This window comes from Lipotes vexillifer, unplaced genomic scaffold, assembly GCF_000442215.2.
Source record: "Lipotes vexillifer unplaced genomic scaffold, Lipotes_vexillifer_v1.1 scaffold1143, whole genome shotgun sequence".
Lineage (NCBI taxonomy): Eukaryota > Metazoa > Chordata > Mammalia > Artiodactyla > Lipotidae > Lipotes > Lipotes vexillifer.
The window spans coordinates 291,686-298,817 of NW_006770581.1; the positions used below are offsets into that span (position 1 = coordinate 291,686).

Genomic DNA, 7,132 nt, shown 5'->3' on the forward strand with positions numbered 1-7,132 from the left:
GAGTAATATTCCATTGTATATATGTGCCACATCTCCTTTATCCATTCCTCTGTCGGTGGGCATTTAGGTTGCTTCCATGACCTGGCTATTGTAAATAGTGCTGCTCTGAACATTGGGGTGCATGTGTTTTTTTGAATTATGGTTTTCTCTGGGTATATGCCCAGTGGTGGGATTGCTGGGTCATATGGTGGTTCTATTTTTAGTATTTTAAGGAACCTCCATACTGCTCTCCATAGTGGCTGTATCAATTTACATTCCCACCAACAGTGTATGAGGGTTCCCTTTTCTCCACACCCTCTCCAGCATTTGACGTTTGTAGATTTTTTGTTGATGGCCATTCTGACCGGTGTGGGGTGATACCTCATTAGAGTTTTGATTTGCATGTCTCTAATAATTAGTGATGCCAATTATCTTTTCATGTGTTTGTTGGTCATCTGTATGTCTTCTTTGGAGAAATGTCTATTTAGGTCTTCTGCCCATTTTTTGATTGGGTTGTTTGTTTTTTTGATATTGAGCTGTATGAGCTGCTTGCATATTTTGGAAATTAATCCTTTGTCAGCCATCTGTTCTTGCATGCTGTCTACTTTTTCTATTAGTGTCCTTAACATACTAATCATAGTTATTTTAAATTATCTATCTGATAATTCCAAAATCTCTGCCACATCTTCACTGTTATCTTCTGAATTTCCCTGTGTCTCTAGATTTGGGGTAGTGGTTTGCTCTGTGACCTCAATTCTCTGATGGGTCGAAGAAGTCATTGATTTTAAGTTCATTTAGTTTTTTCCTTATAGTAAGGGTGGGAGTGATCATTTCTAAGCTTTTTACACACCAAAGATAAAACCAGAAGCCTGGGTCTTTAAATTTTAATAGCGTTGCATAATGACTATTCTTTTTCAGACAACTCCTACTGCACCTCCCAGCTCCCCATTCCTAGAAGATTCCAGAGGTCTGTGACCCACATGGAAGACTTCAGAGAACAACTTCCTTTAGATCCCTCCATTAGATTAATACAAGTAATGAATGTAAGCTCCAGGAAGCAGGGATTTTTATCTGCTTTGTTACCTACTATATTCCCAGTACCTAGAACAGTTCCTGGCACAACAATGTGTACTGAGTGACTAATTATCAACTTTTCATTAGGGGAGCATTGAGTCCACCTTTAATAGCCCCAGCTAGCTCTCAGCTCTATGATGATCTGCCTTCCTCTGGGACACTCAGTTGACTGGCCTTGGATTTGCATTCCTGGAACACTGGAGAAGTAAGGCTGGGGGCCTGGCTCCAAATATAGGGTCCCTGTGTCTGCACACAGAGTCTCAATCAAGTAAAAACCCATTATTCTACTTTCTTCTAAAAAAATTCCGAAAGGCAACAGTTCACAACCTGAGATTAAAGTAGGATCCAATGGTTTACCTGAAAGGGAGTTTCTATTCATTCAGGAATTACCCTGTTCCCTTTCTTGAACTCTCTGTTTTTTATTAGCTATGCAATCCTTATAAAAGTTCTGTGAGATATGGCCTATCATGATATCCCTTTTATAGTGAGGAACCCAAGTGGAGAGATTATATCACTGGAATAAGACCAGAGAGTAAGTAATTGGTGGAACTAAGATTTACACCTAGGCCTGGCTTTCTTTAGAGACTATTCTTTTCAGAACTGGCAAAATGATGCCAGTGTCAAGGTGGGACTGTTGACTTTCCCCATTCACTGGGAAGTTAACAAGGACTGGATCATGACATAGAAAAAACAGTTTGTTTTTGGGGTTGGGAGGGAATAGAATGCTTTTTTTTTTTTCTGTCTAAGAACAGATGAGTTGGTAGCAGTTTAATACAGATGGAAACAAATACAATCCACATAAAAACAGGATTTGAAGCAGGAGGGGGATATACCAACCAAAGTAAATTTAGAACTTTCGGCCATGCAACTCTGAGTTCTCTTCACTTAAAAACCAAACTAGGAGGCTTCCCTGGTGGCACAGTGGTTGAGAGTCCGCCTGCCGATGCAGGGGACACGGGTTTGTGCCCTGGTCCGGGAGGATCCCCCATGCCGCGGAGCAACTGGGCCCGTGAGCCATGGCCACTGAGCCTGTGCGTCCGGAGCCTGCGCTCTGCAACGGGAGAGGCCACAACAGTGAGAGGCCCGCGTAACGCAAAAAGAAAAAAAGCAACAGAGGACAAAGTCACGATAAACATTCCCACTGAATTTCCTTGGTCGGGGGCGTGGTGAGACTGCAGTGCTCAAGAAGATAAATATCACAAATATAACAAAACTTCAAATTGTCTATGCACTCACACACTGACATGAGCCACAAACATTCCTTCACAGGGACTGTACTCATTAGCCTACCACAGAACCAGATTTTGTCATAAACTACAAAACTTTTAATACCAAATCCTATTTATGTATTTATACTTTATATACTTGCCCTATCAGTGATTTGAGAAAATAAAAGCTACACACTGTATAGATACTCTTAACTCATAGCTGTAGGTAACATTTTTGGATGGAATTTCTCCCCCGATAAGATTAATGGCATATTTTATGTACATGAAGGCTAAACTGCATAAAGACAGTTCAGTTTCCCAGATATGTATTTCCTTTTAGGGCAGGTTTATAAATTTAAAAAGGCAAGACAAATGTACACCTCAGAATCACTTTCTTAGCTATGAGAGTTGTCATATAATTTCTGTGAAGTTTCTGATACATGCATTTATGTAATACTGGTATTGAAGGCAGTAAAGCAATATATACTTTTAATGTCGTGGCTCAATAAAGGCTTCATTGTCATTCCAATCTGATTCTTGATACAGTGATTCATAACTTCTCTAAAAATTAAAATTTCAATGGGACACTGTGTTAAAGAGACTCTAAATAGATTTCTTAAAATATTTCCCTGAAATAGCCTTTACATAAGACAAATTTCACTAACATTAGATTAAAAAGGGAAAAAAAAGAATTAAACATGGCACAAGTGTGCATGAAAATTAATGCTCCTCAGCCAATCTTCATGTCTTAGGAGCCATGAACAGAATGCTTAAAACCAACAAACAATTTCACACTCTGTGGCAGCCATCTGTGAAGCCAGTTATACTAAACTATACAATCACTTCTACAGTTGATTGTAAACTTTGGTTTATTTTTATTCGAGTTCTCACTGTACAGCAAGAATGAAAAAAAGAAAGAGTGGAGTCCATGAAGAGATGAACTGTCAGTCTGTCTTTAATCTGGCATGATGAGACACCTGGTCAGTCAGGTCTGCTTTGATAGAGTTTGTTACAGACTGCCTTATGTTTTCCTCCATGAAATTATCAACCAGGGTCTTCAATACCTGTTCCCATAGTGTTTCAGCAATCTGATCAATCATTGTTCCAATTTCTCTGAACTCCCCAGCATATTTAACATATGCCCAAGTACAAAGAGACGTCAGTGCTAACCCCATGACAAGGTTATACGAGACGGCTATAGAGTTTTGGCCAATGAAGCCAGTCAGTCCTGAGATTATATACATAGCAAACATGACTACAAACAGTGTGGCAGGGGTACGAGCAACACAGAAGATATTTTTGCCATCGTTGTGCTTTATAAAATTTGCATAGGTTTCTTCTATTTCAGCCTCAAACTGGTCCTGATAACGATGGCAGAATTCATCTCCACCCATTTTTTTTTTTTTACTGAACAAAACTGTTTAATTGCCACTTCCTTGAGATCCAGGTGTTTTTGCTCCAGAGTGCAGTGTAAGGGTTGTCCCCACCGCCTACCTGCTCCATACTTTTGCAATAGATCTCTCTTGCTCCTGCTACTGCAGCAAGATTATTAGCTTCAGCTGTTGCCTGAAGCATGGACTTTGGATGTGGAAGTTCCTCTCCTTGATAAATTTTAATGTAAGCCTTAAAGTATTCTACAAGATCTCTACAAATGACTTTAGATCCACTTATCTCTTTTTCTAACACATTTTCTGGGGCAAGTAGCAATGGAATCAGATTTCGAAGCTCTCGTTTAAACTCTTCATCAATATCTTTCAATCTCCCATCAAAACTAGGATTAGTTGCAACTTTAAGACCAGGATGTGGCAAAAGGAAGCAACCAAGACTTGAGAAACAGTTGTGAATGTGCTTCCTTACATCCTGTAGCTCTTCACGTTGACTTTGTTTTACCTGCAATCTCTTTTCAAGGAATTGTTTTCCACCTTCCAAACCATATGAATGCTCATAAGGATAACTCCAGTCTCGAATCAAAAACATTAATGTCTGAAATGGTTTCTGGTAGATTTCTTCCATTGCAGGTCTGCCGTATTCTGTAAATAATTGCAAGTGTTGAAGATCATCTTCTTGAATATTTTGAGACAAATTATATACCTGGACAGAGCCAGTCACAGTGCTCAGAGCAAACACTGTTGCACTATCTTTGATAGTTGACTGGCTATCGAAGGCACCCTGGGTATCCCTCAGCAGCACAGACACTTTTGTTCCATTAGGTCTCTCGATCACAAACACTACATTCCAGACATGTATGCCTGTTGTTTCTCTTTTGCAACCAACCCACCATGTAAAGCCAGTCAATGGTTCATTGTTTCCACCAATCCAACTTTGAGAATCCTTGTTATACATATATCTAAGCATGAAGTCCAGTAGAAATGATTTCCCTTTAGGAAAAGCTCCTGCCACGGATACCACTACTATGTTAAGATCTCGTATGTGCTCCTGTAGCAATATCTGCTCCAAAGCCTCTTCATCAAGCTCAGAGTTATGGTCATCTTCATGTGCAAGAACAATCTGTACTGGACATGGTTTCTTCATAACCTCATCAGAGTCTACTAGGTCATCATCTTCATAATTCTCACCTAGGAGGGTCCTGGACAAGACGTGGTTAACTCCGGTGTTTGGGTCGCTGGTTCGCCTCTGGCACTGCAGCCCCTTGTGTGGCTGCCGCCTCCACGCTGCCTCGTCCCACTCAGCCATCCTGGATAGATTTAAAATTAACTCCCCCTAGAATGCTATTTTATTTTTTTTAATTTAAGTATAGTTGATTTACAATGTTGTGTTAGTTTCTGGTGTACTATTTACAATAGCCAGGCACGGAAGCAACCTAAATGTCCATCGACAGATGAATGGATAAAAAAGATGTGGTATATACATATATACACACATGCGTGCGCACACACACACACGCACACACAATGGAATATTATTCAGCCATAAAAAAGAGTGAAAACAGTTTCTCAACTGAACACTGGGCTGAGCTGGTCTTCAGGATACACTGAGTCTTAGATGGCATTTAGGGCGGTATCTGAAAGTCCATGCTATGAGCATCTTTGTCCCCATGTTAATCCTCACTTTCCACCCAGGCCACCAGGATGCTGCTTCTTCCCACCACTGTTGCTACGGTAACTGGCTGGCAGTCTTACATACCAGCCACCAAACATGCTGAGAGAAGCCCATTTGTACCACTAACCCAGTCATACTGTGGAAAGCCGGATGTATACACATTTCAGTTGTGGTGGGGGACTTGATGGCTATGGCCAAGGGGTGCAGCCAATGTCCCTGAAGGCGGAGGTGCGGCTGCAAATGAGCAGTAGAGATGGGTCAGCTCAGATCTAGGTTGAGTCCTGCTTCTGCCGCTCAGTAGCAGTGTGCTCCTGGGAGTCAATGAATTTCCTGAATCTCATCTTCCTTATCTGGCCAACAGGGAGAGCTGTTCTGCCCCCACAGAGCTGGGGCAGCAGTAAATGAGACCACAGGGGAGTGCAGAAGAATTGTGAGCCCTCACTGTGGTTTGCCATTTCGCAACCACTCTCAGGGTCGAGTCATTTCCCCCAGATGTGCAGGAACAGAAATCAGCGTAAGAAACTGGTTCCCTAAGGAAAGCCCCTGACTCAGCCCCTATTTGGTTCGGTTGCTGAGGGTGGGTAAGTGTGGGCTTCTGCTGGCTTCCAGAGGGCAGTGTGTCTGGCAGAGTTTCTGTCTAGACACTGGCTGAGGGCTCTGCCCAGCCTCTCCCCAGCCTCCTTGTTCCTGGGGCACAGATGCCTTACTATTCCTCAGGGCCAACAGCTCAGGATCCAGGAAATCAAGAGGGCTTTTCCCTGCTGTCATGGGCTGAACTGTGCCCACTCTGCATTCATATGTTGAAGTCTTAACCCCCAGTACCTCAGGATGTGACTGTATTTGGACATGAGGTCTTTAAAGGGGTGATTAAGTTATAATAAGTCATTAACATGGGTCTTAATCCAATATCACTGGTGTCTTTAGAAGAAGAGATTAGGACACAGACATGCACAGAGAAAAGACCGTGTGAAAACACAGGGAGAAGACGGCCATCCACAAGCCAAGGAGAGAAGCCTCAGAGGAAACCAAACCTGCTGACACCTTGATCTCAGAACTTAACCTTCCAGAATTATGAGAAAATCGATTGTTGTTTAAGCCACCCAGCCTGTGACACTTGGTTATAGTAGCCTGAGCAGACTAACATGCCTGCCCTTCCTCCTCACTGTAAGTAAGAGAATTCCAGCTCCCATGGGGACCCCTGGAGACAGGGACCCTTCTGGAACCACCATGAAGTGGGACTCTTCATCTTGTTTCCGGTCACTCTGTCTCTCACTGCTCGCTGGCCCCATCTCTGCACCTCTGCACTGGGGTTCCCAGGACCCCAACTCCATGTCTCCCCAAGCCTGTCTAGCTCACATATTGCCCCCAGCTTGGAGAGAAGGACACATTAGGGGCATAGGCTGCTGCTTGTAACACAGCTCTGGGCGCCACAAGTCCCATCTCTGTGGCCAGTTCTGATTTCAGTCACAGGTGTGATACAGAGTTCTTGTCCACTGGTGGTTCCCACTCCAGGCTCTCAGCTGCTGGGGACTTCTCTGAAGCCAAAGGGAACCTACAGACCCTGTGCAAATGAACGAAGCCCAGAAGTGCTGGGCATCCACATCTCTAGGGGCAGACTTCAGGTGAGGGAGAAAGGGAGCAGGGTAATTCTCCTGCCTCTGTCCTTCCTGGACCATCTGAGAGGCACTCCATACTCTTCTCAGGGTTCTGCGAAGTCAGTCTGGTGCTGACAGCGCGACGTTGATAATGCCCTTTACGCAGGCCTGCCTTCCATGTCTCACTCTCCCCAGCCCCTCATTCCTGCCTTCTTG

The 7,132-nt window shown here is 43.3% G+C and overlaps 1 pseudogene; it reads right to left on the reverse strand.

The window, feature by feature from the left end:
• Positions 1-3,205: 3,205 nt before the first annotated feature.
• Positions 3,206-4,955, reverse strand: LOC103085641 (atlastin-2 pseudogene; annotated as a pseudogene).
• Between the last annotated feature and the right edge of the window lie 2,177 nt (positions 4,956-7,132).